Source organism: Nicotiana sylvestris, chromosome 10 (assembly GCF_000393655.2).
Source record: "Nicotiana sylvestris chromosome 10, ASM39365v2, whole genome shotgun sequence".
NCBI classification, from domain to species: Eukaryota; Viridiplantae; Streptophyta; class Magnoliopsida; order Solanales; family Solanaceae; genus Nicotiana; species Nicotiana sylvestris.
This window is the reverse complement of record NC_091066.1, coordinates 159,054,966-159,072,446: the sequence shown is the minus strand read 5'-3', so window position 1 is coordinate 159,072,446 and position 17,481 is coordinate 159,054,966. Positions and strand designations below refer to the sequence as shown.

At 35.0% G+C, this 17,481-nt stretch overlaps 2 long non-coding RNA genes and 1 pseudogene across 2 annotated transcripts; all 3 read left to right on the top strand.

Annotated features, from left to right (window-relative positions):
* Positions 1-2,091: 2,091 nt before the first annotated feature.
* Positions 2,092-3,713, top strand: LOC138880522 (uncharacterized). Its single transcript, XR_011403248.1, has 3 exons — positions 2,092-2,298; positions 2,751-2,847; positions 3,620-3,713. It is a non-coding gene; the product is annotated as an uncharacterized lncRNA (long non-coding RNA).
* Positions 3,714-3,820: 107 nt separating this feature from the next.
* Positions 3,821-7,136, top strand: LOC138880523 (uncharacterized). The gene is made up of 2 exons (XR_011403250.1): positions 3,821-3,895; positions 6,897-7,136. It is a non-coding gene; the product is annotated as an uncharacterized lncRNA (long non-coding RNA).
* Positions 7,137-8,361: 1,225 nt separating this feature from the next.
* LOC104236422 (transcription initiation factor TFIID subunit 11-like) overlaps positions 8,362-17,481 on the top strand; it is a 36,767-nt pseudogene continuing 27,647 nt past the window's right edge.

Genomic DNA, 17,481 nt, shown 5'->3' with positions numbered 1-17,481 from the left:
GTTGACTAAAAACAGTAATACGCCTAGATACCATGATTTAATTTGCAATTCTGTTTAGTCTAATAGATCAAATGTACCTCGCCTAGTTTACTTCTCAAAACCTTGCAATAACTCTTTTTTTCTAAAGTTAGTCCTTTCAAAACTACTGTAATCTCATTAGATATCCTGCATGTAGGTTTAAAAGGGATTATTTCAAAACTTGCTTGTTTCTGCATTAACATAAGTATCAGTCCTGCATGTAGACAAGCCTTAGGGCATTTTAAAAACTTGTACTGCACTGAAGCTGTTTCTGTCACTCAACATTTCTGAATCCTAATAAGCTTTTAAAAGAGATCCTAGGCAACTAATAGGTTGTGACTTCTGCATCTGAAAGTAGTTTATTCCTACATAATCATTTATAAATCCTACTTTAGGACTTTGATTGCTAAAGACCTTATTTGTGGTTAAGTCGTGCTGCATGTATGCTTGTTTGCGGAGGAAACTATGAGCCTTTAATTTCTCCATTATGTGAAATTCCTAAATTGCTTTTTTTTACTGTCGCCTTAGAATTTTGCTTTTAAACCTTAGAGGTATGTCTAGAACTGCCTATAGGAAGAGGTCCTAATTCCCTCCGAGACAATTAAGAAGGGACGAGTAGCAGCACGCAATAGGAATCGATGACCAACACTCGCTTTGCATGACCAATAGGGGGATGAGAAGGGTAGACTGGGATATGATGACTACACGCTAATGTCACGTGTAGCCCCTCATTAAGGAATGCTTACCGAATATTGCATGGGGTGATCCCGTAGGATAAACAACTTAGGACCCCTCTTTAACCCCTAACCTTATACTTGTTTAAAACTTTTCTTCATAATTTGTTCAACTTTTATTTCACTACTTGACTTGTTCAAACGTACTGCACCTATTTGATTCAATTAATTGTATGGACTAATTTGTAAAAATATAAGTTTGGTCGGGACCCACAGTTGTGGACCAAGAGGTGTGCCTAACACCTTCCCCTCGAGGTTATCTCGAGCCCTTACCCTAATCTATGGTAATGCAAACCAACCTAAGAGTTAATCACTCTAGGTGCCCTAACGCACCATAATCCGTTAGGTGGCGACTCTTCAAATACCCAATTCCCAAAAAGAAAATGAATCACTGCACCCCATGAAATGTCGAAACCCAGACCTCTCTCTATCTCAGTGAGGAGGGAAAATGGGGGCACGACAAGGAGTATATCTATTGGTTATTGTTTGTTCTTTTTTTTTTATGCTTATTGCTCATTGTTGTTAGTATATTGGGGATTTCCATTTCTGTGGAAGTCATTATCTGATAAATTACATTGCACGTATTCTTTCTTATTGATTTTAGTAGATACGAATGGAGCCAAGAACTTCACACCTACTGTAATATTATTCTTGAGTTTATCTTTATAAAAAACGGATTGTGTTAAAAGAGGGGATGTAAACAAAGTTTCTGATTGTCGCCCAATAAGAAGTTGCAACAAATTCTTACTTTCCTCGACTGGAAAGAAATAGCTATTTTTATATTCCAGCATCTAAGATTCTTTTGTGTTAAAGTTGGAACCAAATATATTAACATTTGAAATATTCATTAATGTTAAACTTGTAACAATAGAGTTTTCATTTGTAGCATAGCAATTAATTACTAATATGTATACATGGTTACCATTTCTGAATTTTAGCAGGTATTTTGAACTGACTTTTGCTTTTTAAAATCAGATAATTCAACTAGAATCGGGAAAGGTCGTGGAAGGACAATGGGAAAAGGTCTTGAGAAAATGAAGAAGTCTATAGGAAGAAAGATGGTTATAGAAATCCCAGTTGGTCAAGGAAGGCCAGTTGAGGCAATTCCATCAGCAAAGCTATCAAATGAGGTAGGAATCAACTTTCTTTTGCTTCCAAACAAGTGGAAGGAACTCACAAGAGAGGATAAGGATGCAACATTAATTAGATGTCATGTAAGGATTCTATATTTTGGTAAAAGTTTTAGTACATTGTAAATATGTTAGTTTTTAATCTTTTACGAGTAAAGAAAATTTTGATTGTTTTGTGAGTGTCTTCGAAACTTCTCATTTTGCAGGAGAAATTTGAAATTAACTTGGATGAGCATTACACCAAAGATAGCTATAAGGATATTCTGAAAAATAGAAGCCGACAATGGCGCTGCAAATTAAAAAAGCTATTTGAAAGTGCAAGCTCCGAGGAAGAGGCTCGTAAAATTGAAGTGCCAGAGTTGACCCTAGAAAATTGAAATAGGCTCTGTGATATGTGGGCGAATCCAGAGCATAAGGTAATTTCTATTCCTATTTGTCTCATAATTTTTTCTGGCAAACAACATTCATGATTTCTCAAAGAAAAAGATAATTTAAGTAATTAAGTATACGAACAAACAAAATGTACATAAGATATTTTAAGTAACATATTTTTCTCTACTTTGTAGTTGCAACATTCCTTCATGGATGATATGGCTTACATTGATATGAGTAGACCCTTCAAAAATTTGCATTTATAAAAGATACAAATAAGAGTGAGAAAATAAACTGGAAGTAAAAAAAGAGAAAAAAAGATCCTTTAAATGCCTCTGTAAAATGCAACATTTGAGAAGAGCTTGATGTGGTTCTTTAGTTTCTATACTCTTTTATGCTAACATCTGAGAACTTGTAGTGTAAAATGATAATAAGCTTTAGCATCATATTTTTGTCATTATAATTTTATTTACTTATATTTATATATTTTTTGTAGAGACTATAGAGATAAACAAGGTCAATCGAACAAAGCTGAAATCTAATAATTTCATGGGGTGAAGAGCTTTTGTAGCTGCTCGTGCTGAAATAGTGAGGTATATTATTTTAACTTTTTGTAACTTTGCCAATCTCTTTACTTGGTAAGCAAAGAGTGAAATCTCAAGGTACATTTTTAATATTCAAAATGGTGGAAAAAAAGAAAGAAGGTCAATAAGTTTGGTATACATCTAATTCTACTTGCACATACTTTTAAGTATTGTCATTTACATTCATAATTCAAATCATAACTTCAATTCTTTTTCTTCTTAAAGGAGAAAGAAAAGGACATTGTTTAGTTTATGTTTAATATAAAAGTTAGTATTGCTATTTGTCTCCTTTCTATCATTTTTCCTAATGATTATTTATTATTTATCCTCCAAATAATAGATGAGTGTTAGTTACTGGTGTTTAATTAACTTGTAGTACCTCAGGGAGATATAAATTTGTGTAGTCTTAATAAAACTTCATCGAGGGTATAACTGCATGTTTTCCCTCCTTGTGAAAGCTTATGAAATTACAAGTCACATACATATACATTTATATCAAGGCAACAAGAGTCGTTTTTCAACTTTTGATTAAACATAAGACTATATCTCTACTAACTTACATCTGGCTTTTATTAACTAATAAAACTAGTTTTTAATTTTTCATTATACAATAGATAGCTGCATAATATAAAGAATCATGATCCTAATAGACAGTACATTCATTACCTTTTGTTGAACCTGTAATTTAATCATGTTAATGTGGTTGAGGTTCAATCACCCTCCACATTCATTACTAAGATGATATTTTAGCAATATTTCGTATTATTTTCATATTGTGTAGGGTGTGAATGAATATGGAGGAGAAGAGCCAAATAGGATTGAGTTCTACAAAAACACCCATTAATCTAGTGAAAAAGGATGGTCATCTCCGGATGCTAGACTAACTACGTAAGTAATACTTTAGTAACATGTCATATATATTCATTCTATCTTATAATTAATTTAACTGATGTAATATCTTTATGCAGAACAAAATGAGAGATTTGAGAGCTCGGTCTATTTCTGAAGAGAATCCAATGGCTATTGATGAAATTGCTGATAATGTACTTGGTACAAGGTCGGTATATTGTGAAGACCCAAAGGGTCATCACCGGTTTTCTCCCTTTTTTCGTGCTTCCGAGGCCTTGAAAACCTCACTTTTAGTTGCCTCGATTTGCGTGCACAGTCCAGGCATGTGGTCGGAAAAGCTTATGTGTTAAATTATGTGAAATTTGATAAATTGTGGCTTTAAAATGGTTAAAGTTGACTTTGGTCAACATTTTGGGTAAAAGGACCCGGACCCATGAAAAATATGGGACTCGGGCGTATGCCTGGAATCGAAATCCGAGGTCCCAAGCCTGAGAAATGAATTTTTAAAAAAATTGTTTTCTTAAATTTAATATGAAAATTTGAAATAAAAATGAATTAGAAAGCATTGATATTTGGACCGTATTTTAGTTCGAGCACCCGGTACAGGTCTTATATGTGGTTTAAGAGCTTTCTGTGAAATTTGGTTGAAATCGGACGTCGTTTGACGTGATTCGGACTTGAATTCCTAAATTTGAAACTTGATGAAGTTTGAGAAAAACTGATGATTTTGAGGCTTGATTCATTGATTTTGATGTTATTTTGGCAATTTGATCGCTCAAGTAAGTTCGTAGGATGTTATTGAGTTAGCGTGTGTGTTTGGTTAGGAGCCCCGAGGGCTCGGGAGTGATTCGGAGGCGGTTCGAGGTGTTTTTGGCCTTAGGAAGTGTTGCAGCATTTTTGCAGTCAGTGCCCAGTCATTTTCTTCTATGCGATCGCATAGGTATGTCTGCAATCGCGTAGAGTTATTTTGGAGTCGCCCAGTTTTATTCTATGCGATCGCGTTATAGGTCATGCGATCGCGTACCTCTGCAAACTCATTCTATGTGATCGCACACTCCCTTCTGCGATCGCAATTCACAAAAGGCCTAGCCCCGCTTTGACCCTCTATGCGATCGCATTCGTCATCCCGCGATCGCAGTGACCAGCCTGCCTTCCCCTATGCAATCACATTCCCTTTCCCGCGATCGCATAGGGCAATTCCGCCCAGTTATTTTAAAAGTCCAAAACAGACCCATTACGGGAGTTCTATCATTTTTCATAAAACTTGCCTTCTCCAACCTTTAGGGGCGATTTTTGAAGCTCTTCTTCATCAAAGTCTTTTGGGTAAGTAATTTCCCACCTATTTCCTTCACTTTTCTTCATTAATTACTGAAATTCTAAACCTAAATCATGAAATCAAAGTAGAAATTAGGGGTTTTGGGCAGAGTTAGGTTTTTGGGAATTTTGAGTGATTCAACCTCAATTTGGGGTCGAATCTTAAAATAAATTATATATTTGAACTCGTGGGGTTATGGGTAATCGGGTTTTGGTTCGAGCCTCGTGTTTGGACCATGTGGGCCCGGGGTTGAATTTTGGTATTTTTGAAAGAATGCTAAGAACTTCATATCTAAGCTATGTGATTTTGTTATCGAGTCTTTATTGATATTATTGAATTAATTATGCCTAGATATCGCTGTTTCGGAGTCGGATTATAAATAAAAGGCGATATTTGAGGGTTGATTGCTATTCTTTGGACCGAAGTAAGTGTTTGTTCTAACTTTGTCTTGAGGGAATAGGATTAGAGTGTTGTTTGCTATTTGCTAATTGTTGAGTATGGTGTATAGGCATGGTGACGAGTATCTATACACCGGAGTCTAGCATGACCGTGAGTCTTATTTGTGTTTATTCGAATTTTGTGATACCTCTTCCTTGTTAAATTGATAAATTTCATATAATGTGAAGAGTTTGAGGAAGAATTATGATTTGTACATTCTTGGAGCATTGACTCGAGTATATCATAAAGCGTGAAAGTATATGAAAGGATTGAACCCCTTTGGAGCGTTGGCTCAGGTGGTAAAGTGAGATAAGAGGTAAAAGTGAAAGAAAGAGAAAGAACTATTGAATTGCTTCCTTGCCGGGATGCTTATTGCTTTGTTGACTATCTCCCTTGCCGGGATGCTTGTTTCTTTGTTGACTATCTCCCTTGCCGGGATGCTTGTTGCTTTGTTGACTATCTCCCTTGCCGGGATGCTTGTTTCTTTGTTGACTATCTCCCTTGCTGGGATGCTTGTTGCTTTGTTGACTATCTCCCTTGCCGGGATGCTTGTTTCTTTGTTGACTATCTCCCTTGCCGGGATGTTGAGATTATTGATATTGTTCCCTTGCCGGGTTTTTAACTGCTTAATTGTGCTCCCTTGCCGGGAGTTAGCTGTTTATTTGTATTCCCTTACCGGGATTTCTATCATTATTTGTCTACTCCCTTGCCCCTTGTTTGTGATTGTTTCTTGGGTGAGGAAGAATGATAAAGCACGAAGGGTGATGTCGTGCATTGTTTGCTATTGTGAGGAAAAAATGTAAAGCACGAAGGGTGATGTCGTGCCGCACGATGTACCATTCTGTGTCGATTTTATTGATTATATGGTGAGGAAAGAGAGTAAAAGCACGAAGGGTGATGTCATGCATATTTCATTTATATGATTGCTTTGGTGAGGACAAGAGCGTAAAGCACGAAGGGTGATGCCTTGTATTTGTTGCTTTCTGATTCTTTGTTGATATTCGAGTTATGTTGTTTCTTTCATTACTTGTTCTTATTTGATTTACTTCGAGGTTATAGATTTCCTTACCCTATTTGCCTTGTGATTGTTGTTTGGGTGAGGAAGAGCGTAAAGCACGAAGGGTGATGCCGTGTATTATTTTGGTGAGGACGAGAGTAAAAGCACGAAGGGTGATGTCGTGCAAATTGTTGACTTTTGATTCTTGTTGACATTCTGGCTTTGTTACTTCTTTCTGTTATTGAGGATTTCTATATGAAACTGTTAGCTCCCATAGTATGCTCCCCCCTCTTAGCTGTTTAAATTCTGTATATTTCCTTTTATTGCATATATCTGCATAGGTTGTTTTTGGTAGGTCCTGTCTAGCCTCGTCACTACTTCGCCGGGGTTAGGCCAGACACTTACCAGCACATGTGGTCAGTTGTGTTGATGCTACACTATGTGCATCTTTTTGCACAGATCCAGGAGTAGCTTTTGGACCTCAGTAGTAGGATTTGATCGGGAGCTGACTTCAGTCCAGAGACACGGAGGTAGCCTTGCTGACGTCCGCAGGCCCGGAGTCTCTCTCTCTTTATTCAGTTTGTTATCTTTTGTACCGAAACAAACAGTTTGTAATTTTCTTTCAGATGATTGTATTTAGTAAATCTTAGAAGTTCGTAAGCATTGTGACACCAATCTTGGGTAGAGGATTATGTTAAATTTTCCACATTTCTATTCAGTTTTTATATAAGTTAAGACTTCCGCTTGAAATTTTTAATTATGTTACCTTTATTACATGTTGATAATTATGGAAAAGGATGTGTGTTAAACGGAAGGTAATTTAAGTTCGCTTGCCTAGCTCTTATTAGTAGGCGCCATCACGACCCCGAGGATGGGAAATCCGGATCGTGACATATATATTAAAGGCCTTGGCTATGGTCCAAAGCCTAATACAACTACTACAACAAAAAGGAGGACATTAGAATTAGAGGACTCTCTTAGGAGGGCAAAAGAGGCTGCTGCTACTGTCCAACATGGTTTACAACAACGTTTGAATGCAGCTGAAACTGAAGTAGCAAATCAACAGATACAGGTACAAACATTAACTTCTAAGTTGGGTACTCTACGGGCACACCAAGAGGAGATATTAAATCAAATGCAACGTCATTTTATTGGCTCATCACCATCAAGATTAGAAGTGCTACATCTTTAAATGATAAATTTAATTATAATTCTTTTAGCATGTAAGTTCAAATGTCTTTTTTACGATACAGCGAAGATTGAGCACCACTAGATTATCAACTTTGGGTACACTAAACTTCACACTATTTATTTTTTCTTATTTTTATTTTTTGTATCACATTTCAGTTATTTGTTTCACCAATTATACTCTATGTTTAACAAAAAGTTGTAGTTTATACCAATTATATTTTATTTATACCATGATACCATAAAGTATTAAATTAAATCTTAATTTTTTCTCTATCTTTTATACAGGTATATGAAGGTAAATATTGGATCATGATTAATTGCAAGTGAACTGTCATTGCATTCCTCCACTTCTCTGTCCTAGTTTAGGAGTAATATTTAGTATATCTCAATTCTCAGTTAGACTTTTATGTTGGACAGATTTACTTTAATTATGTTTCTTTTAATTTAAGGAGCTTTTATCTCAATATTAGTTATATGATCAATGGTGAATATTTTTGTTATTACCTTTGATTGTTTTTATTTTTCTGTTATTACCTTGATTGTTTTATTATGTTATTTCAAATTCGTATAACGCCAATTTAAAACAAATAAGAATATAAACATCATCAAACATTTGTTATTACTGACAAAAAAGTTCACTTTCGCCCACTCATCAACCCATAATCCCCTCACTCATTCTCTCTTCCATAAAACAAACGAGAAAAACACACAAAGGGGGGGGGGGGGGGGGGACCGATCTCTTCTTCTTTTCTTTCCATGGTCAATCACCAATTTTTCTTCCATTTTGAAAACCATGTAAAAATACTCCTTGAAACTCCATTGAAACTACTCTAAATCCAGTTTGAAACAACCCCCAAAACCCAGCGAAAATCACCTCAAAATCGCAGCAAAACCAGTTGCGAAAACAGTCCAAAAAAGCAGCAAAAATCAACTGCTAAACAGTTTTAAAAGCTGCCCCTTTTCCACCTGAAAACACCCCAAATATCACACAAAAACAGCTGCGAAAATAGCTTCAGAAACAGCCAAGAAATCCAGCTTGAACTACCTCCAAAAATGTCATTAAAAGCACATTCAAAATACCTCATTTCAGCTCCAAAAACCTCACCCAAAACTAGCTGAAAACAGTGACGAAAATCAGCTCCTTTCACCCCCAAAAACTCAACAAAATCAGCTGTAAACTCACTCCAAAATACCTCGGAATCCAGCTTCACAGCTCCCAAAATCAACCCCAATACATATCGTCAAAAGCCAGCACCAAAGTGAAGTCGTGTTAGAGTTCCGTCGTTTGAGGTCCTGATTAAGCGTTGGTTTTGAATTTTTGCTGTTTTGGAGCTTCCCCTTCAATTTACCTGCTGAAAATTCTAGCAATAAAGGTTCATCCTCTCTCTAAACTTATCTTTGAATTTATTATGTTGGATGTTTATTTGTTAGAATAGAGTCTGCTAGATTACATTGATATAAATGCTCATAAGTTTGATTATTGCATAATATCTCTGATTAGTTGTTTGAAGTTTATTAAGTAGTATTCTGCCTTAGTTTTGTTTAGTTATTAATTGCTAAGTGGGTCATATGATTTGTTTGCAAATTAGTTTTAGGCATCATTAGTCAGTAATGTTAAAAGACCCACGTTTTGGGCCCAAGGCAATAAGAATAAGTAAATTGTTGGCCCGATCCCAATAAACATGTAGGCTAGCTCTCCTTTATAAATTAATATAACTTCAAATGACTTCCATAATACCTACAACATTCACAATAACCTCCAGAATTTTTGGCCTCACAATAACTTTAAAATTTAGGAAAAAGAAATAAATAAGGAACACTGTTAGAGTGCTTTAGGTGCGCTTATAAATAAATTATCGTGATTATGTACACGAATGTGTGACATAGTTATGTTGATTTACGTATATAATATAAGGGTCTCGTGTCACCGGACGACGAAATTAATTAAAAAAATAAATACACTCACCTTATTAGATGAAGGCCAAAGAACTGACTGCTGCTCCAGAGGAAAAAAAAATTAGGGTTTATAGTTGTGTTGATTTATGTATATAATATAATATAACTTTGTCAAAGAACTCAAATCTAGTCCTTGTCGAAAATAAAATAATTTGATACCTAAGAGTCTTTAGGCTAAGACGATCGGATTACTATTTACTTCTTTGTTTTATATCACAAATTACACGTTATAGTTTACCTATTTGTCAAAGGACAAATAAAGTAGTACTCAATTAAATAAATAATTGTACTAATTAAAAAAGTTACAGTTGTTTGATTTTGTAAGTTCCAGTTACCTCCCCTCCCCCCCCCCCCCCCAAAAAAAAAAAAAAAACTCCATTGTACGTAAATGTTTAATTTGCTTGACAATATTTGTTTACATTCTCTTACTATTATTTTACTGATTTATTTAAACCAAAGATATTCATGTATACATGAGATGTGTATCACATGTGTAACAATCTATCCCTTGTGTATCTCATGTATATATATATTGCAAAAAAATTTAAATTCGATTTCAACTACGAATTTTGACTTCAAACCCTCCAATCTTTCTCAAATTTTTTATATTGTCTCATCAACATGTTTCAACGAATTTCAGCCATACCTATTGAAAAAAAAATTGCTTTGGTTTTTGAATGTTTTATATTATTCGTTATGAATTTTGATTCAATACTAGTCTAAATGATTTCCTGAAATTTTGTATATTATCTCATCTATGTGTTTTAATTAAATTCTAATCATACTCATCGAAAAAGAAAATCTTTTTTGTCTTAGTTTTTTTGAATATTTGATATCCTTCATAATGAATTTAGACTCCAATCTGAACTACCTCCAGTTTTCCTCAAACTTTACATTTTTCATCTTATTTATGTGTTTTCAATGAATTTAAACATACCTTTTGGAAAAAAATATTTTTGCCTAGGTCTTTTGACTATTTTATATCATTCATAATGAATTTTGACTCTAGACTAGGCTAAATCACATCTAATTTTTCTCAAATTTTATTTTTACCTCATTTATTTGTTTTCATTGAATTTTAACTATACCCATTAATTTTTATTTTGCCTAGGTTTTTTTGAATTTTTTGTGTCATTCGTAACAAATTTTGACTTCAAACCAATTCAAATCACCTCTAATTTTTCTCAAATTTTATATACTACCTCATATATGTGTTTTCAACGGATTACGACTACATCCATTGAAAAAAATCCTTTTTGCATTGATTTTTTAAATGTTATATATCATTAGTAACTTTTAAATGGTTATTTTTAGTAGTATGACTTAATGGCTAATTATTGGCACATAATGTTTATTTGTAATTTATTCTTGTAGTTTTTTTCTCTACAACATCTGGTAACCGCTTTGAGCGATCTCATTAAAGACAACTTTAATTTTTAAAAAGTATTTAAAATTTAATTAATTTTGACAAAACTCAAACTTTTTGTTCTTCTTTAGACATTTGTGTATACTTAAAACGTTAAACTCTACCACAATCTATTCAACTACATTCACACCGTTACAAATATATTATATTATGGATGTTCATTTAGTACTCCGTTGTAAATAAGCTTCCTGAAGAAGCTTATCCATATGGGACTCCACCGTAAATATGTTTATCTATTTAAGTACTCTATTGGAAATAAGCTTCCTGAAGAAGCTTATCACTTCGATACCCGGTTATGGATAAACATTACCCCCGGTAGAAGATTATTCATACCGGATATAATAAGTTTATCCTTTCAGTACCCAGTTATTGATAAACATTACCCCCTGTCGCACCTCCTTTTTTACATACCCCCATGAGGGTACAAGGGGAGTTTTCTCCAATTAAAGGACAGTCGAAACGGGATTTATTTAATTATTTCAGAGTCGCCACCTGGGAATTTTAAGGCGTCCCAAGTCACCAATTTTAATCCCTGAATCGAGGAGAATATGACTCTGTTTATTATTCTGCGAACCAGAAATCCTGAGTAAGGAATTCTGTTAATCCGGAAGAAGGTGTTAGGCATTTCCGAATTCCGTGGTTCTAGCACGGTCGCTTAACTGCTTTCATTCTTGGCTTAATTATCTTGATTTTATTAAATACATTTTTATTGCATGATTTTACTACCGCTTTTTACTTATTGTTTATGACGAATTACGCGTACGTATATTCGTATTATATATCTTTTATAATTACCGGGGATTGTGCCACGCGTACGTGTACACAATAAAATCATCCATGTTATAGTTTTTATAAAAAAATATATTCGAAAATTAAAAATAAAATCAGGAACATCATCACCCTTTTTATTTAGATAATGAACTGCACACCTCGGATTTATATGAAATTATTTAATATTTTTTTTTTAAAAGAAATTCGTTTTATTAAATATTCGCTCGAAATTGCGCGTACGCATAATCCGAATTTACTTTTAAAATATAATCAGGGTGCGCGAACGCATCCCTGATTGCGCAAAATCTTTGTTAATAGTATTATGGACTTTTCACAAATTATTTATTATATCATACATTTTTTATATGAAAATCATGAGAACTCCCACTTTAGAGGCCTTTGAATTCTTTGAAAAGAATTCACAATCTATTAAAGGTTGTCCGTCGATTATAATTTCCGAGTATAAATTATATTCATCCCGCTATTCAAATTCGAAGAAAAGAATAAAAATATGATTCAAACAAATACAACATATATATGCCAAAGGATGAATTGTATATGAAACTAACAAACATGATTTATGAAAGGAAGAAGTATTTTGGAACAATTTTTTTCATTATTTAATTAGTGCAAATCCCATTTCTAATTGTCATTGACTTAAAGTGTTGCAATTTGTATATCTCATCTTATTCTCATATACTTGCTTTTAATCCAATAGGCCTAATTACTTATTTAGGATGGTAAATAAGCATTAAATTGATAAGAAAGGGAATTATTATACAAAGTGATTAACAACATTGCCTTACATGCCATATATTCATATTTGTATGTTTTGAAACATTCGTAATACTTTAACATCATAATGAGCCATAACAACTCAACTTACCATCCACTAGTGGTTCTATAGATACATGTTATATGCCACATATGAACGTACAACTTATATCATTCCTTCCACAACTAAATTAGATTATCAGAATAAACTAGCAATATGATATTTATATTTTTTATGCTATTTTTAATTCAACTAACAATGCACAAGGCCTAGTTAATGGCCAATCTTTATATCATGTTTCCTACCTTGACAGTTCAAACATGACAAAACTAATGAGATGAAGAGCTAACATTATTACAAAGCCTTATATGAATTTCAAGGTAAGACAATTAACTCATAGTTATCAAATTGAATTCACTACTAATTAACTTACATAAAAAAAATGAAATTTAAACTGATGAACTTGGACAAATGGAAAACAGAATTGCAATCCAAGCTTCATTGATTAGTCATGTTGAATCTCTTTCCAACATGAAATTTAAAAGACATGTACCTGAAAATGAAGGTGGAAGGAGTAAATTCCAGCAGTAGCAGCAGTAACAAACTCAGCAAAATACCAGTATTCCCACAGATTTGAGCAATAATAAGACCCGAAGAAAACAGATGCACAGTACAGTTATTTTTAAAAGACACTTCAGATGTTAACTGAATCAGTGGAACCAAATAAAGTTGAACAGATTCAACAAAAGAACAATATTTCAGATTTCAGTTTCTTTTCGGTTTCAAATTTCCATTTTTCTGATTTTCTGTTTCTGCTGTTGTATCTGTGTGTGTGTGACTGTAACCCTCCTTCAAATTTATTATGACTGTAACCCTTCCGGTCACATTAAGCTCTATCTTTCTGTCTGAAAACTGTATCTTTTCAGATTTTTTCTCTTCCTCTCTAAATCTCTTAAAGTCTGTCTAACTTCTCCTAAATTCTGTTTTTCTGTCTGAAAAACTCTCAAAGTCTGTCCAAAGCTCTCTTCTAAATTCTCTCTGAAAACTCTTCAAATCTCACACTCCCTTTTTCTTCTTAAAATCTGCTTTCAAATTTGATTTTTTTTTTGTTTTTCTTTCTTTTTCAGCTCTAAATCAGTCTCAATTCCCTCTCTTCAAAAACTGATCCTCTCAGTCTGTCCAGCTCCTCGTATTTATATAAGGCTGGTCCTATACAGTTTAGTGCTGGATGGACCCTTTTCTCCTTTAAAAATCAGAAAGTTTTCCCATTAAAACTACTTTTGAATAATTTAAAACTAAGTGCTATATATCCTGTTTTTCAGCAGCCTCATTATCCCTTGTTCCCCATTATTACTTAAATTATAGCCACTATCATATTATTGAAAGCACACTATCACATTACCCTACTGTTTCATTCTAAAATAAACCTGAAATCCTTCTGTAATTACAGCCCTCAAGGAAATCAGAATCTGATAAAAAAACAGATCTTAAAAATTGTTCAGAATCGATTATCCTTCTGAATTAAACAGTTATAACCAATCCTATCAAGTTCTGGACTGAATCTTGACTGAGAATGCACTTTTCTAACACAATGGTATCTAACCAACATTTGTGAAATTGAAATTAAACCTAATATCATAACAACATTATACTGAATTCAGCCTAATAATTCAACTGAACTCAGCTTTTGAACTAAGATCAAACAAACAGGAGCATTGTCAATATATTGACAATGTTCTGAACTTAATGTTCAGAAAACAACACACATATAACGCCCATTTGATGGATTTATTAAACAAGAACCAACTGATTAACAATAACTAATTAACTGATTATAGCAAAATAATCCATCCAAAACAGGTTATTTCAGTCAACATTTTCAGAAGCAGGATTTATGATATAACTAATCGACGAACTTAGTCGAGTCGATTACACACATTGTACATAATCACAATCAACAGAAACAATTCACATTTAGAATCAAGTTGACGGGTAGGGGACAGTATAACAAAATTTGACTAGAAAATTATGAAAAATTAAACAAACTAATGAAACGAACATAGAATACACATAGAATGCACATAAGAAACAGAAATTACCTCTGAACCTTTAAATTCAACTGAACTCAACTCGACTTGGATTTGGATTTTGTTTGAAATCAAACAGACCTTAGTCGAAGTATTTTCCACTGAAAATACTTCGACTAAGGTCGATTAAACCTCAATCTTTATTCAATCTGGACAGAATCCAAAAGTCTGGTATTTTTAGGGTTCTTGAAAGTTCGATTTGGGATTTACTCATTTCTGGTTAGATTCGAGGGAAACCAAAGATGTTCTAGGCACGAGGGAGGTCAGGGGGTAACTGGTGTGAGTTTGAAGTAGGTTGGGATAAGGTCAGGTTGTACTCGAATCTTCAAATGAAGATTCGAGTAGTTCCAGTATGATTCGAACCATGCAACTAACAGATCCGTGATGAGGGTATCTAGGGGAAGTTGTGGTGTTATTTTGGAAGCCATCGGAGAAGATCAGGTTTTCAGGCCAACCTTCGATTTAAGATTCGAAGAGTTGGGGCCTGATTCGAAGGAAACTAAGGTCAGATTCGTGTAGAGGATGTTCAGGGGGTTCTAGGGTGTTATTTTGGTGACCGACGGCGTTGATGCCGCCGGGTTTCAGGCGGTGGGATCCTAGGGCGGCTAGGGTTAGGAGTGGGGGTTTGGGGGACGATGATGAACAGTATAGGAGGGGGGGTGTTTAGTTTGGGGCCGGGGTAAGGGCTTGGGACTTATATAGGGGTGGGGTGGATTGATATTGTCCGTCCGATCAAGTAAGATGAAGGGCCAGGATCAATTCATTAAACCAAACGATGTCGTTTGGTTTAATGCCAGGGTCGGCTGAGTCGGGTCACTGGATCGGGTTACGGGTAAAGGGGGTGAGATCTTGACCGTTGGTTGGATTTGATCCAACGGTTTTTGAGAAGCCACGACCAAACGCTGTCGTTTTGGTTCGTCTGGTTTGGACCGGACCTGGGCTAAAGGATTGGGCTGTGGGGGTTAAAATGTTTTGGGCCTGGATTTTAATCCAGGTCCGATTTTGTATATATATATTTTTTCATTTTTTCTAATTTAAATTTTTAATATTAACTATAAAATAATTTTAACTTCACAAAAATATATTAATTACTCTATAACAATTATTTAACACATAGACAAAACATCAATCACACAGTGGAATATTTAAAATAGAACGATTGCATATTTTTTGTGATTTTATTTAAATTATCTTTTAAATGCATAATTAAATCCTATATGCATGCAATATGTATTTTATTTTATTTTTTTTCATTTTATTATGACAATGTAAACACTTACGGACATAACACAAGTATTTAACACCACGCAAATTCAAAAAATTACACAGTAAAAGAAATTTATTTTATTTTTTGATTTATTTTGGAGTAGTTTTCATAAGGCAAAAATCACGTGCTCACAGCTGCCCCTCTTTGTGCGGAAACTCGAAGAGTTCTTGTGCAAAGATAAAGTGAGCGGATACGAGCGATTTTTGCCCGTTCAAATACTCCGTGGGAAGCATTTTTTTGAAAGATTTGACCGAACCTCTGCTTCAAAGGTTTCCTACATATCCTTGGCTATAAAGGAATCAGGTCAATGTAGTTCGGGAAGTTTTGGGTAGCTGGGACTACCATGGGACTGTGATGTTACTGCTGCTTCGTGCTGTTTTTACTGCTTGCTGACCTCCTTATTACACCTTACTTCAAAGGTAATACAAAAAAAACTAAACTAGATTATGGTACAGGAATTATAAAAATCTTATCTAGATCATGCCCTAGCGTTTCTTGTTGTCTTGATATCTTGGTGACTCTTGGGCATTTGGCTTATTCCGTATTCCTTTTCATTGTGTCCCGTATTTTCTTTTGGAACTCTTGTTGTTTCTTGCTGGGGATTCTGTTGGACTCCTCTGCTTTATTGATTCTAAGTGTGCTCCTTTTTCATATGAGCGGGCTTTTGATTTCAACACTTCAATTTCATTCCCTCGTTCTTCAGGTGGGTGCCTTGACTGCTTCTTTTCTTTGTTCATCCTCATTCTCCGGGTGGACGCCTGGCTTCTTCTTTTCTTCATCCTCATTCTCCAGGTGGACGCCTAGTTTCTTCTTTTCTTCATCCTCATTCTCCAGGTGGACGCCTGACTTCTTCTTTTTCTCATCCTCATTCTCCAGGTGGACGCCTGACTTCTTTAATTCTCATCCTCATTCTCCAGGTGGACGCCTGACTTCTTCTTTTTCTCATCCTCATTCTCCAGGTGGACGCCTGACTTCTTTAATTCTCATCCTCATTCTCCAGGTGGACGCCTGACTTCTTTAATTCTCATCCTCATTCTCCAGGTGGACGCCTGACTTCTTTAATTCTTCATCCTCATTCTCCAGGTGGACGCCTGACTTCTTCTTTTTCTCATCCTCATTCTCCAGGTGGACGCCTGACTTCTTCTTTTCTCATCCTCATTCTCCAGGTGGACGCCTGACTTCTTCTTTTTCTCATTCTCATTCTCCAGGTGGACGCCTGACTTCTTTAATTCTTCATCCTCATTTTCCAGGTGGACGCCTGATTTCTTTAATTCTTCATCCTCATTCTCCAGGTGGACGCCTGACTTCTTTAATTCTTCATCCTCATTCTCCAGGTGGACGCCTGACTTCTTTTTCTCATCCTCATTCTCCAGGTGGACGCCTGACTTCTTTAATTCTCATCCTCATTCTCCAGGTGGACGCCTGACTTCTTCTTTTTCTCATCCTCATTCTCCAGGTGGATGCCTGACTTCTTCTTTTTCTCATCCTCATTCTCCAGGTGGACGCCTGACTTCTTCTTTTCTTCATCCTCATTCTCCAGGTGGACGCCTGATTTCTTCTTTTTCTCATCC